General features: G+C 45.7%; 1 protein-coding gene across 1 annotated transcript in view; it reads right to left on the bottom strand.

The window, feature by feature from the left end:
- The window catches only part of LOC135056667 (alpha-2-macroglobulin-like), a 502,865-nt gene that overhangs the window by 489,224 nt on the left and 549 nt on the right, over positions 1–13,092 (bottom strand). The gene's annotated exons all lie outside the window — the stretch shown is intronic.

The raw sequence follows: 13,092 nt of genomic DNA, 5'->3' as shown, positions 1-13,092 counted from the left end.
CAAGTGCACATCCAACCACGCGGACACAGCGGAGGCCGCGGCTGACGTAATCGCCACTCTGACACTCTGCATGCAGAAGCTCAGGGACGGCGGCGGAGGCCGCAGGAGACGCCATGCCAGATGTAATAAGGCGTTACTGTGACAGCGTCTCAGAGAGACAGGAGAGGATGCAGGAATGTGAACATTAGGATAACAGATGGGATCCGGTCCTGGAGCGCTGAGCCAGCCTTAGGAGGCATCTGATGGGTAAGAAATGGCGTCCAGATACCCGGATCGTGACAGGCAAATGGATAGATATATGTTTATGTAATTTGTATTTATGTCTCAAAGACAGCCAAACTTTCCTCGTAGTCATTAAGAGGGGATTAATCTTTAAATCAGAGGAAATCTCGGCGTCAGTCAGGTGTAGAAAAGCTACCAAGGACACATGCGGAATGAAATTTTGTTCGAGAAGTGAGTCAGCGTAGGTGTGGGTACTAGACAACCAGTCTTTGATATAACGAGCATGGGAAGCATAACTATACGTCAGAATGTCTGGAAAGTTAACTCCCCCATTGGTTTTAGGCTGACCTAGTTTAAATAGACCAATTCTCGCCTGCTTGTTGTTCCAAATAAATTTCCTAAAGGCCGCCGTTATTTGTAAGAGATCTTGTCTAGAAAGCAGATGGGGGAGGACTTGTAGTGGGTAAAGGAGTTTTGGGAAGTATATCATTTTAATTATGTTCGTCCTTCCTAAAAAGGAAAGTGGCAAGTGTACCATCGCCTCGAGATCCCTCGTGAGTTTTGAAAGTGTTTTCCCAATATTTACATCATAAAGGTCTATAATGTTCTTGGGGAGAAGAACTCCCAGGTATGGAAGTTTCTTTTTAGTCCAGTTTAAAGGTAATTGTGTCGCCCACAAAGGTCTATAAAAGCCCTTTTTCAGATAGAGTGCACTAGATTTTTCAAAGTTAAAGAAAAAGCCAGAGAGAGATCCCACCCTGTCAAGCAATTCCAGTAATGGCCTGAGGGAATGTTTAGGATTAGACATGTGAATCAGAACATCATCCGCAAATGCAGTGAGTTTTACTTCCACCGAGCCAACCGAAATACCCTTCAGGGTGGGCCAAGAATCAATTATACGGAGTAAAGGGTCGAGGGACAAATTAAAAAGTAAGGGAGATAAAGGACAGCCCTGGCGGGTACCTCTAGACATGACAATAGGATCACTTCTCGTGCCGTTTATTAAGAGAAGAGTTGTGGGGGAGCTATAGAAGAACTGTATAAGATTGATAAAATCTGAGCCAAATTTCTGGTTGATAGAACTTTAAATAAGAAGGGCCAGGATACCGTATCAAAAGCTTTCTGAGCGTCTAGGCTCAGGAGCATATTGGGAACGGTGGGATTATTGTTGGAAGCAACAATGGAAGCAATGGCTGTACGAATACCTTTGACTAGTTGTCTGCCTCGAGTGAAGCCTAATTGATGAGGTGAACAAAAGGGAAGAAGAGAATAGTTGTAGTCGAGAGGACATTATTTTGGATAGAATTTTAAAGTCCACATTTAATAGAGTAATAGGACGATAGGAGCTCAATAGTGTAGGGTCGCGGTCAGGTTTCGGAATGAGAGTTGTAAAGGCAGCGTTAAAGGAGGGGTAGTATGGGCGTTTTTTATGGATAGTGCGATACAGTTCTAACCATGTCGGGACAATGTCAGTAGACAGGATTTTAAAGTACTCTCCCGAAAATCCATCTGGTCCCGGTGCTTTACCAGTATGTAAGGAAGAGATTGCCAACCTTATTTCCTCCTCAGTAATTTCTGAGTTCAAAAGGTCAATTTGTTCTGGATCTAGACTAGGTAAGTTGGCCTCTCCAATAATGTCATCTAACGACTCTGGGGTCGATGGTCTAGCAGAATATAGCTTACAATAGTAATCATAAAAGGCCTTTGATATGTCAGAGGTTCGTGTCAGACAAAGAGAAGTCCTAGTGTCTTTAATGGAAACAATATGGTTTCTTCGCTTATAGCCTTTAGTTAATGAGGCCAATAAACGTCCCGTCCTGGCACCCCATCTGTAATATTTATTTTTCGTGTAGTCTAGTCGCGATTGAGCCTGGGAAAGTAAAAAGTTTTCCAATATAGATTTAGCCTGATTGTATATAATTAATTTTTCCTCCGAGGGGTCTGCCACATACTCAGCAAACGTAGTCTGCACCTTATGGGAGAGGGAGCGATATTGGTCTTTTTGAATCTTATTGCGACCAGATACGTATGAGATGATACTACCACGCATCACAGACTTCGATGCTTCCCAGAAAAGAACCGGGTCATTCCAGTGTGTGATGTTGTTGTCTACATAGTCTAGCCAGTTACGTTTCAAGTATTCCTTGAATTTTTCTGATTGGAATAAATATGCAGGAAATCTCCAGGTGCGGTGTGTGGGACCTGTGCGTGGCATCCTAAATGAAAATCCAATCGGCGCGTGATCCGAAACCAGAATCTCAGCAATATTTGCGGAAGTCACTTCGGAAATTAGGGAGTCCGCCACTAAAAAACAGTCTATGCGAGAGACCGTGCGGTGGACCCCCGAATGGAAAGTAAAGGATTTATCTGATGGATTAAAAAGTCTCCAAACATCAGTCACTTGGAGCCCCAATATAAATTTCACTAGTGCAGACCAGATAGGAGAATGTCGGTTGGACGGGATTGGAGTTTTATCCAGGGTCGGATCACGCACCGTATTGAAGTCCCCTCCAAGTATTAATGGAAAAGCCTCCAGCTGTTGTATCAGGAAGGTTACCTTAGTCAAAAATTCGGACACCTGAGTGTTGGGAGGGTATATATTCATAAGAGTGTATGTGGCATCTCCAATCTTAACATCTTTCAGTAAATATCGACCATCAGGATCCGGGACAATGTTTAAAATGGTGTATGGGAGGTGTCGTGCAAAAAGGATAGCCACCCCTCTGGTCTTATTTACAAATGAGGCCGAAAAACAATCACCTAACCAGCCAGCGCGGAGGGAGGAACCATCACCTTCCTTCCAGTGGGTTTCTTGTAGGAAAATGATGTCTGGACTGAATTTCTTAAGATGGGATAAGACCCTGTGACGCTTAATGGGGGTATTGAGCCCGCCTACATTCCATGATAGGCATTTAATCGAGTCGTGGGGAGGCAGGTACGGCAAATTATGTATATTACTTGCCATCATCCAATCCCAGATTTCACTGCGATAGGTCCACCACACGGTCCCATCAATGCATGGTGGGGTCCCCCGTCCCAGCAAGCGGAGGACAGCCCATCAAACCCATTCTCGGCTAGGTGTTCCCATCTCTCTGCCACCATTGCGCCAAAATACAACATAAACATTTGTAAGTATAATAGATTAAACATATCACAATTATCAAGAAATAAGAAGTCATGCTTCAATAACCTTTTCTGAGTTTTCTCATACCAAAAATTTTCCTGGAGGATCACAGTGACAACACTGCAACCAACTCTTAGAATCAACAAAAAACAAACAGTAAACAGAATGTGGAGAGCCATTCTCCTAAGTAATAACATAATAACTGTTAACTGAAGAGGGGCGAGTAGAAAATAGAACCTCGTCCCGCATCGCTAAATTGAGAACAGTGTAAAAGTACATAAACAATACTTGTGTTCGCAAACCCATTCAGCGATTGGGAGATCTCTGGGATAGCGTTACTGGTGAACTCTGTAGGGAGAGGGGGGGACAGAAAATGCCTGCGGGCCTCTTCTGGGTCATCAAAGAAAAGAGTGCGGCCATTATCAGTGACCCTCAGTCTGGCAGGGTAAAGCAAGGCAAAGCGTTTTTGCGATTCTACTAAAAATTTGCAAACAGGTGAGAATGCTCTGCGTTTTTGGGTGACCGCCACTGAAAAATCTTGGAAAATCAATATACGGGTACCTTCAATGACTAATTTGCCCATTTTCTTATATGCACGTAGTATTATTTCCTTCGTCCTATAATCAAAGTAACGGGCCACCACCGGCCTTGGAGGGGGATTAGGACCTTCCCGCTCAGCCCCCACCCTATGAACCCTTTCAACCTGGTGGAATTCCATCTTGTCGGATATATGGAGAGCAGGAACTAATTGAGAGGCCAGGAAGTCACCCAATAGGGAAGGTTTGACATGTTCTGGGATACCAACAAAGCGAAGATTATTTCTCCTATTTCGATTTTCTAGTTCATCTAGCTTGTCTTGGAGCTCCCGAATCATGCCAATGGACGAGTCAGCCGAGGACTCCACGTTGTGGACCGTGTCCTCTAGATCACTGACTCTCTGCTCCACCTCCGATATTCTCGAGGTATTCGAAGCCACTTCTCGCAGGGCGGACTGAAATGAATCTCTAAATTCGTCTAATTTCCTATCAATATGGGGCATTAGCACCGAGAGAATCTCTTTAGCAGTTTGGGACACTGGGGGGGTCGTGTCAGGTTGGGACGTGAGGTCGGGGTTCCCATCCAAATTTGTTACGGGCTGTGACTGAGAAGGGGAAGAACCACCTGTCTTATGTGACTTTCTTCTGACCATATTTTCTGATACGGTTCTGTTCAGAAACCTCTCCATTAATTATGAAATGTTTAATAGGAAAGATCCAAGAGGATCGGACACTATTCACCAGTAAATAGAAGTATCAGATGAGAAACATCTGAAATCGTAAAGTATATCGCCCCAAGAGGGTATGTAAAATATCACATAATTAAATATAAATCCTACACCTCTTAGCTATATAGCAACACGGCAACTTAACAGCAAACTCTGATATTATAAAAGAGGTAATGCCGATCTAAATATTAAATATTACATGTAAAAAGAATATTTGTGCGTGAGGTGGCAAAAGTAGTAATAAGTGATTTGGATAGAATCAGAGTATAAGTTAATAATATTGTACCAGCGAGGTATATAATATGCACAATAATAGCAATCGGCCACAGGGTGGCAGTGTCTACCAGGCCAGTGAGCAAAATTACAACAATCTGCACAGGATCAGTGTGAAGAGAAAAAAAAAAGGTATATAATAGCATTTGAATGGAAATGAGAGGGGGAATAGGGAGAGAAGGGCAGCATCAGAGGAGTAAGGAAATGAGAGGAGAGGCAAAGGAAAAATAAGAGGAAAGTGTAATAATAAGAATTTACTTACCGATAATTCTATTTCTCGTAGTCCGTAGTGGATGCTGGGGACTCCGTCAGGACCATGGGGAATAGCGGCTCCGCAGGAGACAGGGCACAAAAAGTAAGCTTTTAGGATCACATGGTGTGTACTGGCTCCTCCCCCTATGACCCTCCTCCAAGCCTCAGTTAGGTACTGTGCCCGGACGAGCGTACACAATAAGGAAGGATATTGAACCCCGGGTAAGACTCATACCAGCCACACCAATCACACCGTATAACTTGTGATCTGAACCCAGTTAACAGTATGACAAACGTAGGAGCCTCTGAACAGACGGCTCACAACAAATAACAACCCGATTTTTTTGTAACAATAACTATGTACAAGTATTGCAGACAATCCGCACTTGGGATGGGCGCCCAGCATCCACTACGGACTACGAGAAATAGAATTATCGGTAAGTAAATTCTTATTTTCTCTAACGTCCTAAGTGGATGCTGGGGACTCCGTCAGGACCATGGGGATTATACCAAAGCTCCCAAACGGGCGGGAGAGTGCGGATGACTCTGCAGCACCGAATGAGAGAACTCAAGGTCCTCCTCAGCCAGGGTATCAAATTTGTAGAATTTTGCAAACGTGTTTGCCCCTGACCAAGTAGCAGCTCGGCAGAGTTGTAATGCCGAGACTCCCCGGGCAGCCGCCCAGGATGAGCCCACTTTCCTTGTGGAATGGGCCTTGACAGATTTAGGTTGTGGCAAGCCTGCCACAGAATGTGCAAGTTGAATTGTGCTACAAATCCAACGAGCAATCGTCTGCTTAGAAGCAGGAGCACCCATCTTGTTGGGTGCATACAATATAAGCAGTGAGTCAGACTTTCTGACTCCAGCCGTTCTTGAAATATATATTTTCAATGCCCGGACCACGTCCAACAACTTGGAATCCTCCAACTCGTTAGTAGCCGCAGGCACCACAATAGGCTGGTTCAGGTGAAACGCTGACACCACCTTAGGCAGAAAATGAGGACGCGTCCGCAGTTCTGCCCTGTCCGTATGGAAAATCAGATATGGGCTCTTATATGATAAAGCCGCCAATTCTGATACTCTCCTGGCTGAAGCCAGGGCCAGTAGCATGGTTACTTTCCATGTAAGATACTTCATCTCCACCGATTTGAGCGGCTCAAACCAATGGGATTTTAGAAAATCCAAGACTACGTTAAGATCCCACGGTGCCACTGGGGGCACAACCGGGGGCTGTATATGTAGTACTCCTTTTACAAAAGTCTGGACTTCAGGAACTGAAGCCAATTCTTTCTGGAAGAAAATCGACAGGGCCGAAATTTGAACCTTAATGGACCCCAATTTGAGGCCCATAGACAATCCTGTTTGCAGGAAATGTAGGAATCGACCCAGTTGAAATTCCTCCGTGGGGGCCTTCCTGGCCTCACACCACGCAACATATTTCCTCCAAATGCGGTGATAATGTTGTGCAGTCACCTCCTTCCTGGCCTTTACCAGTGTAGGAATGACCTCTTCCGGAATGCCTTTTTCCTTTAGAATTCGGCGTTCAACCGCCATGCCGTCAAACGCAGCCGCGGTAAGTCTTGGAATAGACACGGTCCCTGCTGAAGCAGGTCCCGTCTTAGAGGTAGAGGCCACGGATCCTCCGTGAGCATCTCTTGAAGTTCCGGGTACCAAGTTCTTCTTGGCCAATCCGGAGCCACTAGTATCGTTCTTACTCCCTTTTGCCGTATAATTCTCAGTACTTTTGGTATGAGAGGCAGAGGAGGGAACACATACACTGACTGGAACACCCACGGTGTTACCAGAGCGTCCACAGCTATTGCCTGAGGATCTCTTGACCTGGCGCAATACCTGTCCAGTTTTTTGTTGAGGCGGGACGCCATCATATCCACCATTGGTTTTTCCCAACGGTTCACAATCATGTGGAAGACTTCTAGATGAAGTCCCCACTCTCCCGGGTGTAGATCGTGTCTGCTGAGGAAGTCTGCTTCCCAGTTGTCCACTCCCGGAATGAACACTGCTGACAGTGCTATCACATGATCTTCCGCCCAGCGAAGAATCCTTGCAGCTTCTGCCATTGCTGTCCTGCTTCTTGTGCCGCCCTGTCTGTTTACGTGGGCGACTGCCGTGATGTTGTCCGACTGGATCAACACCGGCTGACCCTGAAGCAGGGGTTTTGCCAGACTTAGAGCATTGTAAATCGCTCTTAGCTCCAGTATATTTATGTGAAGAGACATCTCCAGGCTTGACCATACTCCCTGGAAGTTTCTTACTTGTGTGACCGCTCCCCAGCCTCTCAGACTGGCATCCGTGGTCACCAGGACCCAGTCCTGTATGCCGAATCTGCGGCCCTCTAACAGATGAGCACTCTGCAACCACCACAGAAGAGACACCCTTGTCCGTGGCGATAAGGTTATCCGCTGATGCATCTGCAGATGCGATCCGGACCATTTGTCCAGCAGATCCCACTGAAAAGTTCGTGCGTGGAATCTGCCGAATGGAATCGCTTCGTAAGAAGCCACCATCTTTCCCAGGACTCTTGTGCATTGATGCACAGACACTGTCCCTGGTTTTAGGAGGTTCCTGACAAGTTCGGATAGCTCCCTGGCTTTCTCCTCCGGAAGAAACACCTTTTTCTGAACCGTGTCCAGAATCATTCCCAGGAACAGCAGACGTGTCGTCGGGGTCAACTGAGATTTTGGAAAATTCAGAATCCACCCGTGTTGTTGCAGCACTAGTTGGGTTAGTGCTACTCCGTCTTCCAGCTGTTCTCTGGATCTTGCCCTTATCAGGAGATCGTCCAAGTAAGGGATAATTAATACGCCTCTTCTTCGTAGAAGGATCATCATTTCGGCCATTACCTTGGTAAAGACCCGAGGTGCCGTGGACAATCCAAACGGCAGCGTCTGAAACTGATAATGACAGTTTTGCACCACGAACCTGAGGTACCCTTGATGTGAAGGGCAAATTGGGACATGCAGGTAAGCGTCCTTTATGTCCAGGGACACCATAAAGTCCCCTTCTTCCAGATTCGCTATCACTGCTCTGAGTGACTCCATCTTGAACTTGAATTTTTGTATGTACAGGTTCAAAGATTTGAGATTTAGAATAGGTCTTACCGAGCCGTCCGGCTTCGGTACCACAAATAGCGTGGAGTAATACCCCTTTCCCTGTTGTAGGAGGGGTACCTTGACTATCACCTGCTGAGCAAACAGCTTGTGAATGGCTTCCAATACCGTCGCCCTGTCTGAGGGAGACGTTGGCAAAGCAGACTTTAGGAACCGGCGAGGGGGAGACTTCTCGAATTCCAACCTGTAACCCTGAGATACTACCTGTAGAATCCAGGGGTCCACCTGTGAGCAAGCCCACTGTGCGCTGAAATTCTTGAGTCGACCCCCCACCGTTCCTGAGTCCGCTTGTAAGGCCCCAGCGTCATGCTGAGGGCTTTGCAGAACCCTGGGAGGGCTTCTGTTCCTGGGCAGGGGCTGCTTGCTGCCCTCTCTTACCCCTTCCTCTGCCCCGAGGCAGATATGACTGTCCTTTTGTCCGCTTGTTCTTATAGGAACGAAAGGACTGCGGCTGAAAAGACGGTGTCTTTTTCTGTTGGGAGGGGGTCTGAGGTAAAAAAGTGAATTTTCCGGCAGTTGCCGTAGCCACCAGATCCGATAGACCGACGCCAAATAATTCCTCCCCTTTATACGGCAATACTTCCATATGTCGTTTGGAATCCGCATCACCTGACCACTGTCGCGTCCATAAACTCCTTCTGGCAGATATGGACATCGCATTTACTCTCGATGCCAGAGTGCAAATATCTCTCTGCGCATCTCGCATATAAAGGAAAGCATCCTTTAATTGCTCTATAGTCAATAAAATACTGTCCCTATCCAGGGTATCAATATTTTCAGTCAGGGAATCCAACCAGACGACCCCAGCACTGCACATCCAGGCTGAGGCGATGGCTGGTCGCAGTATAACACCAGTATGAGTGTATATACTTTTCAGGGTAGTTTCCAGCCTCCTATCAGCTGGATCCTTGAGGGCGGCCGTATCAGGAGACGGTAACGCCACTTGTTTTGATAAGCGTGTGAGCGCCTTATCCACCCTAGGGGGTGTTTCCCAGCGCGCCCTAACCTCTGTCGGGAAAGGGTATAATGCTAATAACTTTTTTGAAATTAGCATTTTTCTATCTGGGTTAACCCACGCTTCATCACATACATCATTTAATTCCTCTGATTCAGGAAAAACTACAGGTAGTTTTTTCACCCCCCACATAATACCCCTTTTTGTGGTACTTGTAGTATCAGAGATATGCAAAGCCTCCTTCATTGCCGTGATCATATAACGTGTGGCCCTACTTGAAAATACGTTTGTTTCATCACCGTCGACACTAGATTCAGTGTCTGTGTCTGGGTCTGTGTCGACCGACTGAGGTAAAGGGCGCTTTACAGCCCCTGACGGTGTCTGAGACGCCTGGGCAGGTACTAACTGGTTTGCCGGCCGTCTCATGTCGTCAACTGATTTTTGTAATGTGCTGACATTATCACGTAATTCCATAAACAAAGCCATCCATTCCGGTGTCGACTCCCTGGGGGGTGACATCACCATTATCGGCAATTGCTCTGCCTCCACGCCAACATCGTCCTCATACATGTCGACACACACGTACCGACACACAGCAGACACACAGGGAATGCTCTTATCGAAGACAGGACCCCACTAGCCCTTTGGGGAGACAGAGGGAGAGTTTGCCAGCACACACCCAAGCGCTATAATATATATGGGAACAACCCTATATAAGTGTTGTTCCTTATAGCCGCTTAAATATATAAAAATATCGCCAAAATATGCCCCCCCTCTCTGTTTTACCCTGTTTCTGTAGTGCAGTGCAGGGGAGAGTCCTGGGAGCCTTCCTCACAGCGGAGCTGAGCAGGAAAATGGCGATGTGTGCTGAGGAGAATAAGCCCCGCCCCCTATTCCGGCGGGCTTTTCTCCCGGAGTTTTAGACATTTGGCATGGGTTAAATACATACATATAGCCTTAATGGCTATATGTGATGTATTCTTTTGCCATAAAAGGTATTATATATTGCTGCCCAGGGCGCCCCCAGCAGCGCCCTGCACCCTCCGTGACCGTCTGGTGTGAAGTGTGTGACAACAATGGCGCACAGCTGCAGTGCTGTGCGCTACCTTCATGAAGACTGAAGAGCCTTCTGCCGCCTGTTTCCGGACCTTCAATCTTCAGCATCTGTAAGGGGGGTCGGCGGCGCGGCTCCGGGACGAACCCCAGGGTGAGACCTGTGTTCCGACTCCCTCTGGAGCTAATGGTGTCCAGTAGCCAAAGAATCCAATCCATCCTGCACGCAGGTGAGTTGAAATTCTCTCCCCTAAGTCCCTCGATGCAGTGAGCCTGTTGCCAGCAGGACTCACTGAAAATAAAAAACCTAAAAAACTTTTTCTAAGCAGCTCTTTAGGAGAGCCACCTAGATTGCACCCTGCTCGGACGGGCACAAAAACCTAACTGAGGCTTGGAGGAGGGTCATAGGGGGAGGAGCCAGTACACACCATGTGATCCTAAAAGCTTACTTTTTGTGCCCTGTCTCCTGCGGAGCCGCTATTCCCCATGGTCCTGACGGAGTCCCCAGCATCCACTTAGGACGTTAGAGAAATATAAAATGAATACAATAAAAAGAAAATGAGAACAGAGGTGGTAATGATACCAGACACACTCCAATATTCAGCAGTTCTGTAGCGTCCAGGAGCTCCAGCAAGGCCCAGGGGCTGTCACAGTAGAGGCAAAAAGCACCAGCAGCGTCCCTCTGGGTCAAAATAAGCAGCTGTCCCCACTCAGATCACCAGGATCCCTTTCAGAGCACAGGAAAGGCGGCCGCTATATTGCGGTATACGGCCAACAAAACCTCAGGTCTCCAAGCCGTGGCAGCGGGTCTTCAAAGGTAGGAAGCCGACATCAGCGGGTGTACAGCGCTGGGGGGGTCGTCGGGAGCATTCGTCCCTGGCCACGGGCACTTCTGTAAGCAGGGGCCTCGGTAGCAGGACCATCCGCTGCGGGTGTAAGCAGGGCCAGCCTCCTAGGAAAGCGTCGGGGTAGGTGAGTCACCGTCAGGGTGATGCAGCTCCGAGCGTCTCAGTCTCTCACCCCCGTCTCCGTCAGGCTCAGCTGTCGATGAGGTCCAGCCGCCGCTCACCGCACCCACAGCCGCAGCACGACCGCAGCCCAGGCACCCGACGGGCAGCTCCGGGACGCCGCGGAAGATATGGTGTGCCGGGGGGGGGGGGGGGGGGTGAAGCAGCAGTCTTCGCTCGGGCCAGAGCGCAACAGGCAGTCCGTGGCCTTCCGTGGGGGAGCACAGGCAGGCAAGTCAGGGAGCGCGGGCACTCACAACGCGGCGGCCCATGTACGGGCCCGACTCCGGGGAACGGGGCTCTCGTCTAGGTCTCCGCTCCAAGACAGGTATCAGCAGGTACCTCTGTGTGTGGGGAAGACAATCCCGTATAGGTAGATTAGGTGGGTAGCTGGAAAATGGGTAGATGGCGATGGATTTGAGCCAGTATGAGCAGAGCTCTATTAAAACGTGGCCATCTTGGATGCGCCACCCACCGGAAGTCCTTATGCTGATAAATTAAGTTGGCTATTAGGATATTAGGATTAGGATGTATTTGTACTGCTTACTGTACACTTTTTTATTTGCTTCTAACTCAAAATCAACCACAAAATGTAGGATACAGCTAATTTTATCAGGAATTCATGTAGGAGTTACAATTATTATTATTATTATTATTATTATTATTATCATTCTTTTTATTAATATACTACTATTATTATTATTAATAATAATAATAATAATAATAATAGCAATTATAATTTTTATTAATGTACTATAATTATTATTATTATTTTTATTATTAATAATCATTATTATTTGTATTCATATATTATTATTATTATTATTATCATTCTTTTTATTAATATACTACTATTATTATTATTATTATTATTAATAATAATAATAATAGCAATTATAATTTTTATTAATGTACTATAATTATTATTATTATTATTTTTGTTATTAATAATCATTATTATTTGTATTCATATATTATTATTTTTATTATTATTATTATTATTACTAGTATTATTAGTATTACTGTAATTGCTATTACATACTCTCATGGCATTAGAAGCACAAACAAGGTTTAAAAAAAAATCTTTAGATTATATCTTTTGACTTCGGCCATAAACATTTATTGGTAATAAGATGTCAAGGCTGCGTTTCCAATGTACTGTATGGATATATGATCTCAGTAGTATTAAATAATGGGGAAAGCTTTGCTTTTCACTGCTTGTTTTAAGCCATTGTACCAATAGAGGTCAATTGGGATAGAGGTACAGTAAGTGGCAGTCAGAGAGGTATCACAGGAGAAATCATTAATTTCTCTGCAGTTTACCTCTTAATAAATTGGGAGAAGCTATAGTAAACCAGTAGAAAAAGGCTTATTTTAGCTTCAGTGATAGACCAGATATTGACAGAAATAAATAGTACGGTATGTCCCCTCACTAATCTCAGCAGTATTTTAGGGAAACATAAATAAATACAGTGATAAATGAATGAAGGATATGGTCCTAAAGAAGTAGTAGATATAGATTTTTTTTTTACATTTTAAACCTACACATTTTCAGATGGGTCTTCAAACCAGTCAAGGTAGGTGCATCCCTACAATGATGATGATTCCAAATATAAGGTAGTGGGCAACAACCTCAAAATACTCCTGGTGGACACTTAGATACAGGGGAAAATTTATCAGAGCTTGAAAAAAGATTAAATGGAGAGCGTTAAAGTACCGATCAATCAACACCTGTCCTTTTCTGTAAAATGGCAGTTCGAAACTGATTCTCGTCACAATAAATATCCCCCTTTATCTCTTTCTAAGCTCTGATA

The sequence above is a fragment of the Pseudophryne corroboree genome, chromosome 3 (assembly GCF_028390025.1).
Source record: "Pseudophryne corroboree isolate aPseCor3 chromosome 3, aPseCor3.hap2, whole genome shotgun sequence".
Lineage (NCBI taxonomy): Eukaryota > Metazoa > Chordata > Amphibia > Anura > Myobatrachidae > Pseudophryne > Pseudophryne corroboree.
Note: the sequence above shows the minus strand (reverse complement) of the source record. Positions and strands in the feature narration are given on the sequence as shown.